Genomic DNA, 12563 nt, shown 5'->3' with positions numbered 1-12563 from the left:
TTTTACCTTTTGGTTTGATGTGACAATAGTACATTAATGGTGCATTTATAGATTTACATTTAGATACATTTACGTATAGATTTACACTTACATATTTATGTATTTATTGTCCAAGTAAAAACTGTTTTTTAAAGCTAAACATGAATTTAATTTAAAGCCAAACATTGGTAGCTACATTTAACAATAGCTCAGCAGGTTACAGTGCAGCTTCATTACATTCAGTGAAAACAGAGCATTCCAAAGGGTTAATGAAACAAAATGTTTGTAAAACAGAAAGAAAAATGAAAAATGACAACAGGCTAATACTTAAATACAGTACTCAGGCTAGCAAAGCAATGTTTTGGCCACAACACAGGTCTTTCATCATGTCTATTATCTGGATAATAAGTAATTTCTTACTTTATTCGCTGTTTTGGAATGGTCTATTTTCATTGAGGTATTCTCTGCTTAGAGAGGCCCACTGAAATGCCCAGTGTTAAATACAGTTCATGGGAAGTACACCCACACACGGCACTGTACCAGTCAGCATGAGCATGCTGGGAAGTCTTGCCAGACTATAGGTCACAGAAAGCATTGTGGGAATCTTATCTGGATTTACTCTTTCTCAGACTTTGCCCTGACTTTCGTTTATAACCTTGTTTTTCACTCGGAGGTCCACTAGGCATGACATTTGCAAAATATCCATTGTTTTCTGCAAATGGGAAACAAAGCATGGCATATTGTAAGATGTAGGAGGCACAGAATGTGATGTTCTGAGTGCAGATCTGCGGAGAGACTTCTGATCTGCTGTGTGCAGTTTGAAACATGCCAGACTACTGAAGTCTCTCAGGATCATGAGAGTGTGTTATCATGACCTATCATTCTTTTCACATTCTATCTTTATCTCAACATGTGAACACTAACCAGTCCCACAGTCTACAGGACATTCATAAAAAAACTTATTGAATAGCCATCCTTTTCAATGCCATCTATTCAACAGCGGATTGATACAATTTGTATTGTTTTATAAGTTCACGTTTTAAACATATTACACATGTTCATGTGCTCTAAATATGTAAATATGTTTAAATATGCTTCATATATATTACACAGTTTTCCCAAATATATAACATTTATATGACTACAAGTTCTCATGAAATAGCACTTGAGGAAAAGCTGTTTATGGCCAATCAGAAGATACATATATGTCACATGATACAGCAATGTACCAGCTTCGAAGGTGAACCAGCGATTTGTACCAATAAAACTGCAACCTCAAGCAAGGCCTTTGTGAAAATGTTGCTGAAATTTTACTCAATTTGTTCTTTGTTTGCCAACCCATCTTTGTTAGACAGTTTTTAACAGATTCTTCAGTCATAAACACCAGCCTCAACAGTTACAAGAGGCAGAAGTACATTTGAAACTTCTGTAACTCTGCTGTGATTCCCAAACCACACACAGCAGGGACTGTTTGCATGCATGAATGGTTGACTGAGTTCTCCAGGATTTCACACATCGTTAAATATATGGATGTGTTTTATGAAGTCTGTCCTTGGGCCAATTTCAAACACTTTGATATCTGTTCAGATGCATTTCAAAAACATACTGCAGTTTCTCTTCCTCTGTGGTGAAGCATTCAGTCTGAGTCTCTTTTCAGCCCAGTGTCAGTGAAGCCTATCTTGGCTTGCAGTGTGTGGACCTTGCATGCCTGCAGTCTGACACCTGCTTACTGTAAACATGACCCGGCTTAAGTCCAGCAACCCTCACAGTAGCGTAGCTGCCCCCAACAGTCAGGACTGCCGTGTGCCTGTTTTAACATTCTTTTACCTTAAAGGGGAGGAGTATCTCTGTCTTTTCTGGTATCTAGTTTAAATTCAGAGCATGTTGACTCAATAGGTGGCCTTAAGAGAAGGTATGGGAGCCTAGACAATATATTTCACAGTATTTAATAAGAAAGTTGCTCACCATTGGCAAAGTATAGTTTTGGGAATCACAGGGTCATTTTCCTATACCTATTTCTGAGGAATGGTGTTGTATATAGTACATGCACATTTTTTAGGAAATTATGTACATTGTTAATCATTCTTGATTATTACAGTAACTTCTCTGTCTCAATACTGTATTGTTGGTGCAACATGTGTAGCCTATGATGTATGTAATACTTGTTTTGCTCTTGCAGGCAAAGTGCATGGGAGGCACCTATCTAAAAGGGCGTTATTATTGTTGTTGTTATTTTTACTGTTGTTGATGTCATATGTTGAATGCCAAGCACTAGAATTTATGAATGTAGATCTGTGAAGTGTGGCAGGATGAACATGTTTTGCGTACTCAGTTACTGCTCCAAGGTTGTGGCAGGCATTTCTCTAGGATTTAAACTTCTCTGAGCTTCATATGAAATGTTCCACAAACATCAGTCAGTGCAGTCAGTTCATTCACAACCTGTGATCCACACCGCCATTACCATGGATTCACTATCCATGCTTCCATGGCTGTCCAAGGAATCACAATCGAAAGTTATTCGCACGCATCAGCCACAGCTGCTGTCTGTTACAGCCAGATCATCCCAGGTAGGGGCTTCCATGGGGGTCAGCGACCTCACATTCCAACTCCCGCAGACAGCGTGATGTCACCACTTAGACCTGCGCTCACCGGACGGCTCAGCTTGGGTCAGGAGCGCAGGGGGATGAATGGAAGAGCTACAGTGTTTCATCTGAACAATCGGCCCTGCCTCAATCCCCATTCAGGCCTTTCACTACCCTTCAAATCACAGGACGGCCGGAAAGGTGATCCATTGTTATTTTGATCCGGAGAGCTGTAAGGGGCAGGTGTTTGGATTTGGTGTCAGGTTTCTGCGGAGGTGGGGGGAGTGCTGGAAGGCAGCCCTAACCAGTGGTGTGGATTTCCAGAACCCGATCTGAGAAGCTGGGCCAAGCAGTGGACCCCGGGCAATGCTGGTGCACTGTGTGGAACACCGCTGCGCTGCAAAGGCAAAAAATCCAACTGTCATTCCTGCAGGGCTGACAGAGATGCAAAACGCCACATATCTTCACATGACACCGGTATGTCTCCTGAACCAAAGCTTTACTGTGACAATTCCTTTATGACAAGACACAAGAATCTTTCTTTTCACACATACACTCAGCACATTTAAGGATAGGGGAGATGTGCCTCACACCCCAGGGCTGGAGTATGGGGTGTGGAGGAATGGAGGGCTGTCTATATTCTGTCACGAGGACCTTTCTACTGCTGAAATCAACCCATGAAAAGGTCCACAAAACCTTGCAAACCATGAATGAAGCAGTTCAGCATCATGGGTTCAATGAACCAGGAGAGGCACCTACCTGACAATCAATCAATCAATCACATTTTATTTGTTATAGCTCTCTTAAGGGGAGTAGTCACTGAGTATTCACTGGAGGCATTCCATGTAAGCAATTCAAGTCTTGGACATATGAATCAAAGGAATATACAATGCCCTTATGGAACACATTTATGGAATCATTTATATAAATGATGTGCTTTTAGAGGATGAAAAGAAATGGCCAAATGAGCTAACCTGAAAAGAATCTCAGCTGCGGCAAACACACTCAGTCCACAGAGTTATTAGCATTTAACAGCTGAAGCAGGACCATTGTGTACCAGGCAGTGCAAAGCCTCAAAGAGTGCGGTCAGGTTTGTGCTGGTCCAGGGTGACTGTAGAGGTGACAGCAGGGAGGCAGCCAGTTGGCAGTGGGAGTCTGCGGTTTCGGGGGCCTCTGGAACCCCTCTGGGCTCCGGTCGCGGCCGCAGAGCAGTGTACTTCCCCAGCCGCCTGTGGTTAACCTCAGACTTGCCAAACTCCCCTGGAGGAGATCCATACAGCGGGAAGTGATTTGCAGGCATGTGGTACATTTGTCTGTCATGAATCTTCTATCTTTGCTTTCATATCACCTGTTTCTAACAGCTTCTTTTTCAGGCAGTCATACGTGTACAAAGTTTAGCAAGTCAAGTCTTCAGTAAACTGTCTGTAGATGAACTTGAATCTCCTAACCAGCACTTTGTGTGGCAGTCCCTATTACAGTATCATTAATGTGTGCTTGAACTCGTAAATATCCTACATTTACCATATTTAAAAATCATGTTTAATTTCAGCAGAGAGCAGGACATAGCAGGAGTCTGCCTGAAATCTGTCCACATTCAGACTGCACCAGTTTGGTCTTACCAATTTGCTGACATTTTACTTCCAGCAGTTTTACATGGCTCATGGCATTGGCCTCAGCAGAAGAAGAAAAAGGGCGGCATCCAGTTAATGTTGGATCCCTTGCACATTGATGCAGGAAAATCATTGGTGCAGAATAATAAGATTGTCTAATATTGCCATATCCTGTCAGCTTGATTAGCATATCTGTTTGGCTTTTTGCTTCCTGCTCCTGTTTGGTTCTCTTTCTGTTCAGCACTGCACAGCCTGTGAAGTGGGTTGTCTGCACTAAAGCCATTTGACTTCCTTCAGTGAAATGTAAAAAGATTGATACCAGTATTTAAATGGCACCGCATTTTGGGGGTTTAAATGGTTTGAAAGGCTACAGTAGCCATGCTGGGTCAAACAGATTATCTTGGCGCTTACTATCGAAAACCATTTCAAGATGTTGAACACCATTATGGACAATTGCACTCAACAAATCACACAGCTCCTGTTTTCAGTGTGAATTGTCAGCAGGTCTGTATTTTTATTTAGTTAGCCAGATAACAATTAAAACATATCGCACTGTCATTAGTAAAACCTTTTTAGAAAAAAAAGGCTCATGTGAAAACACCTCAAAATTCCACCAAACACCTCTGGCGTCTCAGCAGCAAGCTGTCAATCACTCATGACACCATGGAAACATGAAACAGCCTTCCAGAACATTAGCAGTCACTTGATTCTCCTGGTTAGAGGTGTTTTAGGAATCTAATAACTCAAGCTGAAATTATGTATTATCAAGGGCAAAAAGAATTAGGCTTATTGAGGAATGAAATAATACATTTGAGGGGTACCTTGTAATGAAAAACTGAAAGCCCTTACAAAAAACTCAACTTTTTTCAAGGGCATGTTTTCACAAGTGAGCTATGGTTAGATATTCTCCATACATTGACTCACAATATTCAATTCACAGAATCCATGCATGCCACACAGATGTACTTTGTTACATATAAAGATGTCACACTTTTTTTTCCAGCCATTCACTGCTGCCCAGAGGTATAAAGATCTGAATAGAACTTTCCAAACAGACAAACCAAAATACCACTGCTCTGAAATGAAGAGGGAGCAGATTGCAACCACGCTGCAGGAGGTTATGTCTGTGTTAAAGGTAGACAGACGCTTCAGCACCAGGTAAGCTGCAGCTGAGATCAGTACCTAATATCTAATGTAATGTGTGCAAATGAGTTCAACCCAGGACAAAGAAGATTAGCAAATACTTCGAGAGAGGGCCTACATCTGGCACACATGCTGATCTGAGAACAGCTCTTTAAGAAGAACAGGATCAACATGTGTCTAGGAGAGGGCCTGCATCCAGCACACATGCTGATCTGAGCGCATCTCTTCATAAAGAATGCGTGTATTTAGTTTGAAAGGAAAACAACCTGATGTGGATTCAGAGAAGTTGAGAAAATAAATGTAAACCATTATTAATTAATGAAATCAAACCCTGTGGCCGTTGAAAGAGAACAAAGGAAGAAAGTAATTATTATGTGGCTCTTAAATTTAGAGGATAGAATGTCTGGACTCATGAAAAATATTTTTCCTGTGCTCCTGATGACCTTGTTTTGAAACTAAGTGGAAACAGTAAAATAATAGTGTCTCAGTTTTATTTTCTCCTATAATAAATGTCCTCTTCAATTTGCCACTCTTATGCTGGAATGTTTTTCTTGGTGTTTCAAAGTACTTCGCGCCCACCAGTGTATGCTTCTTGCATTCTGCTGTACCTTTTTAAATTACAACAGCAGTGATTTAGCCAGGCTTCAAACCTGCCAACCCATAATACTTATGATAATCCTTTAATACTTATGGCAACTGCTTGCCAAGAATCACTGCTATTGCCGCTTGTTCAGCTGAAATAGCCAGTAACTGAAAAACAAAACAAGACAGATTCCCAGTCAAGAGAGACAGAGAATAGAGGAACATGTGTTGCATCGCAGTGTGCTTTGTGTGGGGCTCTTTGTTAGGTGTATTTCACCATGGGCAGGCATTTGTCTGCTGTTGGCCTGCATCTGCAAGATGTATGCAGGTCTCTGGTGACGCATATGAAAATGGTGAATCAGAAGCCCTGAAAGGCAGAGGCCCTCCATTTATTGGGGTGAATCACTCCCTCTCTTTTTACTCCCCTCCTTATCTCGTGGCTGCTTGCTGTGCCTCGCGTCCGTGGCACAAAGGCGACGCCCCGGCCCTCTGCACTTCGGCCTTTGAGCGCAAGTCTGCCCTCCTCCCTCCCACGCTGAGCAAACGCCGAATACAGTCCCCCGGCCGACAGCCTACACCGCCCGCCTCAGCAGGCTCACAATGGCTCAATGAGGCGTGAATCTGTCCCGCAGGCCATTGTTTGGGCTGGGGGAAGATAAGGCCTCCTCGCTTCCACCTGGGCCTGGAGATCCTGCACTGGGACAGGGTGACGGCACAGAGGCGCTCACGTCCGCACTTAAACCACACGTCCTGCGCAAGAGGGGTTAAGCTGCACTGAAACTCCAACAAAAAAAAGACTTCACAGGAACACCTCCAGGAGGAACTCTGTGTTCCTGTTAGGCATACATTAATGTCCTAAATATCTGTAGGGACGCTGAATATAACTGTGGAATTTAAAAGCAAGCTTGACTCAGCGCTAGACAGACTCCAGGCTATGGACAAGATAAGCCTTGTTGAGCGGAACTTCATTACACCTCTTATGATCCTAATTCACATTAATCTTTTCCCTTGTTGTGTTTTCTTGCACTTTGAAATGCTTTAATTTGAAGCAGCCCTTGGATGTTTAGCAATCCCTTTAGTCTTAGCTAACTGTCACATTTCCTGTATAGTTATCAATTACATCATGAAAATAATATGTATGAATTTTTTATGTGATTTACTTTGGTAAAGAAAGAAAGAAATTGCCTTTATTGTATTAACATACCATGGTCATGATTGTAATTATCAGGATGACAGTTATTCACTGGGCATGTCTTGAGACATAGCTCAGGGTTCATTCTGGAGGAGAAGGGCAGAGAGTCTTCATGTCAGAATGCCCTGCCGTCAGCCACACCTTAGAAAGATAAATGACCACAGCAGGTCTTTTACAGGATTCACTTCCTACAGACGCAAACTATATCTGCACCTTCTTGTTGACGGTACCTAAGCAGGAAACCTATTCCACCATGGGGGCCGAAACTGGTTTCAGTTAGATTTGAATGGGGGGTGAGAAAAGAAATTTGATGCCAGCGCAAGGATTCTCAGCCTGATGTTTGGCAATGTATTATATGACCGCTATTTTGACAGTGATTGACTGGGTTGGGGTCCAGTTTTTTTAGCCTTTGTGTGTTTTGGGGCGTTTTTTAGCAGAAATGAATGGAACTGAATGAAAGGACTTCTCTCATGGCTAAAAAAAGCTGTCTGAGAAAGTGGGGCAATCCGTCACAGTTAGCGGCCGGACGCTCCTGCGTGGAGCTGTTTGTTTTTTGTGTGGTGACCCGTCGGGGGACGAAGGACAGCTCTGGCTCAGATATCAGCCTCAACATTTGCGATGCAGTCCGCTCTCTGCCTGGGTTTCCACAGCAACTGCTGATTTTCAACGGATTTCATTTCAAATAAAAATATATATTTTGGGATTCCATTTTACTGAGCAGTATTTTTTCAAACCACTCCCACTTTTCCCATGTGACTTTCCTCCATGCTAGGCCATTGCCTGTCTTTGAGTTCTGTTGGATCACTTGGCAGTTTCCGCATTAGGCTATTAACAGAACTCCTGAGCTATGCATATCACAAAAAGTAAAGCTTCAAAGAGAAATGCTACATGTTGTGGAAAATATGTTGCGCTGATGATCATTCCGATCATGTATTTCTTAACTTAGAGATAAAAAGATTTATTTTTCCGCTACTTTATGGTTTTCTTTTTGCAACTTAATACAGTGTGTGAGTCTTTCCCATTATGCAAATTCCATCTGAATTTAGCACTCTCACTCTCAATTAACCCATGGATCTGCACCAAAAATATCACTGACTATGCATGAGCCCCAACCCATGGAGACACAACACAATAATCATATGATCGTAAATGAATCTTTGCAGGCAAACTTTCTGAGACAGAACAGTCACTGTAAGACCAAACAGCTATTATGAAATAAAACATCCGGGGATAAAAACATTTGTCAAATACTTATAGATAGATATAGATAATATAGACAGGCCTTGTATTTTCTTTACAGCCACAGTGATCATAAAAGTAAACATGAAAAAAACAGGTTTACTGAAAAAGAGGAAAACTCGACTTTAACTTCACAAGTCAAAGTCAAAGGTGAATTTTCATAGAATCCAGGGGTAATTCATTGTCCAGCTCGAGAAATGATGTTATAGTTTCCATGACGTTTCATTTCTCCACTTAGCAGCAGAGTGCCTTGGACTCTGAGTTTATTAACGGATGATTTCTGTCATATGGAAAGTGGGATTAAGTTTTTCATTGTGCAGCAGGTCCCGTGGTGATTCTGAATGTGAGAGAGAGGGAGCTCTGTCAGGCCCATAAGGAGCGCCTCCTCTGGCCTCTTATAGCTGTCAGCATGATGGGTCCACAGTTTCCCCCATTTCTTATTTAAATCTCTGCATGCTTGTCAAAGCCCCTCTGCCTAGGCTGGGGCAGAGAGGGGGGATTTTTTATACCCCCTTTGGCATCCTTTTGCTTTTCAGCAAACTCACCCCCCTCACTTTTCACCTAATCCTCAATCCCCGTTCAACCTGTTTGGCACCAGCGGAGTGCACTGGGAGCCATTTGATATTACAGCAGAGATGTATTCACCTCGCGGTGTCTTTATCCAGGGGGTTTGTGATTCTTTTCACGTGTCAGCCATTGATACAGCTGGATATTTTTACTGAAGCACTGCAGGTTGAATGCCCAGCTCAAGAGGATGATGGCAGGAACTGAAGTTACAGTGCTATGGTTGCAGGCTTTATACCACAGTGCCACACTGCTGACCTAGTTTCACTCTCTCAGGCTTTCGAAAGTGCAGGAATTTAAAAAAATTTATTTTAATAATCTATACATAAACAATTACATGCATTTATTTATCCATATTTAATACAAAAACTATTCTCTATCTACATTTTCTTTGTTTAAACTTGAGTTCTTGAGTTATATCTGAGCACAGTTATAGCTATGCACTTTACTGTTAAATCCCTGTTAAATATTTTTTTCACATTCGTAATTAACCCAGATGACCTGCTCCCATTTTTTATATTTCATACGGCTCTGTGCCTCCAACTCCTCCACTGCCGTGACCACAGACTCTCAAGCCTGTCCTGTGTATTTATGGATTTATTTATCCAGTGTCACCATGGTATTTTCTCAGCACTGCTGAGGAGTCTGAGCGCAGGGTTATCTGCCAGCCTCTGCCCTGGGCCGGAGGGATGTCTGTATAGCCTCCCTGTTCGAATTAAGGATTTTACGGCCCCTCTGCCAAAATTCTGCATGAAAAGGCGAATCGCTGAACCTCACTCAATTACTGTCCCAGTATTTGTTTAGGATCATGTGCAATTTTGAACGTATCAAATGCGCTCAACTTAAATCGGGATTTCCTTGCTGATTCACCATACTCATTGGTCAATGATTCCGCTAAATGAATCTCCAGACATTAAGATGCGTTTGGAGCATTTAATGAAATTGGACTTGCTTTTGGGTTGTGGTCCAAGGCACGGATTGCTGGCATGAAATTAACTAGAAGAACAATTTGTTACTCTAGTATTACCTTGAAAAGGTGAAATCCATCCTGGCAGAGCGTGACCGGCGTTTATTTTTTCCTGTCCCATGGTAAATAATGTTTCCTCGCATGGTAGACCTCCCGGAAAAACCACAGAGATATTTGATCTCTCCCTGAAAAACAGCCTCCGAAATCTTGGATATATATATAATCATACAAAGAAAAATTACACATATTTCTCATATACAATTATTTTTCTCAATGTTTATTCTGCGTGTTTCCATGCATTTTTCATTCTCTTATTTTAGCAAGCTTTTTAGGTCAACCAGGTGGAGGATAGTTTCAACTGATGGCCTTAGTGTGGATTTAGTCACTTTAGATGACTCATTAAATGTCACACTTGGATTTATTTAGTATCCATAGCAAATTACATAGCTTCCATTTCAATGTGCCCCACCTTGGATTAAAACCTGGAACCACTGGGTTACAGACTCAGCTTCTTTTCTACACCACACTTTCCATTTTGGATAATCCCAGCTAAACTCTTGCCACTGAGTCCTACTGAGCTCACACAGAGAAACTCTCCTCTCTAGACATATCAGAGCATAGACCTTTAGAAACTCTATTTGCAATTAAATTAGAAGGCGCAGGAGTTGAAGTGAAAGTTGGTGTCATTTCCACACCACAAACACTGTGGGCAGCAGAGCTGTTAATGAACCATCAACGAGTTCTTCACTGCAGGCGTGATGCAGGGCAACGCCCGTTTTTAAGAGGGACATCCAGGGATCTTCCTCATTTCCTCCTTAAATCTGCACTTGATACCTTTTGAATGTTGGACTGGGCGTGCCTCTTTGATTCTTCTTTGACAAACCTCTTGTTATGTAAGTATTAAAAGCATCCAAACTGTTGTTCTTTTCATCTGTTCATCATTCATGCTGATAGGTGTTTTTTCCCCCTGTCTGTGCAAGTGTGCTCTTTCTGGCAGTTGAATTTTTCTGTGACAAAGAAAATAAAAGCAAGCCTGACTTTCTTCAGAAGTGTATTCAATTGTTAAAAAAACAAACAGGAGAAATGAATGACTGTTGATAGGTTGTGAGTCAGTGAGCATCACCCCTTGTTGGGCTGTGTCCTTGTCCCGTGGTGGAGCATGCCCCAAAATTCCCTGCCCTAAGCCGCCCCCCCACCCCAGACACACCCCGGGGCATCTGGTGCAGCAGTTCAGGTGCTGCTGTTACACCTTTGAGCAGGATATATCTAGCCTGATGTGCTTCGGTAAACACCCAGCTGTCTAACTGGGTACCATGTAAAAAGGGAGCAGAGGAAGTGGCTCTGGATAAGGGAGTCTGCTGGGTAAATAAATACAGTACTGTAACGGTGCAGCAGTCTCACCCTTCGCCTGAGCCTGCCCCTGGACCACTGTATTTTCACTGAAAACAGCCAGAGCACTGGAATTCTCCCCTCAGCGTGTCCCGTTGTATTTTTCTCACAGATGTGAATCTCTGGGGCTTGGGTGTGCACAACATTGCCCGCACCTGCCAGCGTGTCCAGGGGAACCAGGAAGGAGCTGATCACTCCACATGCCTGCACCAGTCTATTCATTCTGGTTTCTAGTCATACAAAGCTTTTCATTGAAATGAGGAAGCGTTCCATACGCAGTCTCCAGAGTTCTATTCATCCTCAAGGGTGTGGGCTTTGCAAAAGAAACACCCTGTAAGTTAATATCTATTAATGACAGCAGGGTGTATTTCTGGTCTACTGAAGGGAAGTGCACTGAGCTAATAGAAACAGCCCTTGCACCCACAGAGCTAAGCCAAACCTAGACAGCCCTCTCCGACAGAGGAACATAAACATTTCCTGCTCAGCTCATCATGAGGAGAGGTTGAGAGATGAGGTGCCTGACAGCCTGTGTGTCAGTTCCTGATGCGAGGACGAGTTAAAGGGGGCACATCGCACTTTATCAAGTCTTCATGTGCAGTGTCCAGATGGCCAGCGCAGCGCTCCACCGCCGGCTTTTCCCAAGGATCAAAAAGGGGGCCCTCCGCTAATGTTGAGTTTTAATGACAGCTATAAAGGTCGCACGCACCGCACTCCCCTCACCACGGGCCCGAAACTCGTGCTGGTGCCGTGCCAGAGCGCGACGTCACTGTTACGCCGAGGGGGATCGGATAAATCCTACGAAACAAAACATCTGCATTCAATCCATGTGGAGCCGGGAGATGAATTCAGACCGGGGCTGGCTGCTATTGTCTGCAGTAGTTTCCCTGTTCAACTGTAAATTGGAATGGTCACTGGGTATTCAGGACATGCAACGTCTGACTTTTTCAAAAAGTTCCTTTTAATCCCGTAGTAGAGACATCACAGGCAAAAAGCCTTGCTTACTATTCAAAATATGTTCACCCTGACAAAAGTACTAGTACAAAGTCATAGTAATCAAATGCAACTTTTTCCTTTATGAATGATTCATGTTGGCCAGGCAACGAATCAAGGAGACTGCCGCTTTTATCTTTTACTGATATAAGATTAATGTTATATGATATATTATGTATATTTACCCGCCGTCTGTCATTTTGGATACTGTGGATGAGAGTGTGTTCTGAGTCTGGGGCTCAGAGCAGAGGGGAGAGGTAGGTCTGAGAGTGAGGTGAACATTTTAAAACAGCAACCCCCTGGCGCCTCCTGGTACGGTGCCCTGA

Source organism: Megalops cyprinoides, chromosome 11, assembly GCF_013368585.1.
Source record: "Megalops cyprinoides isolate fMegCyp1 chromosome 11, fMegCyp1.pri, whole genome shotgun sequence".
Classification (NCBI taxonomy): domain Eukaryota; kingdom Metazoa; phylum Chordata; class Actinopteri; order Elopiformes; family Megalopidae; genus Megalops; species Megalops cyprinoides.
The sequence above is the reverse complement of the archived record's forward strand: the minus strand, read 5'-3'. Positions refer to the sequence as shown.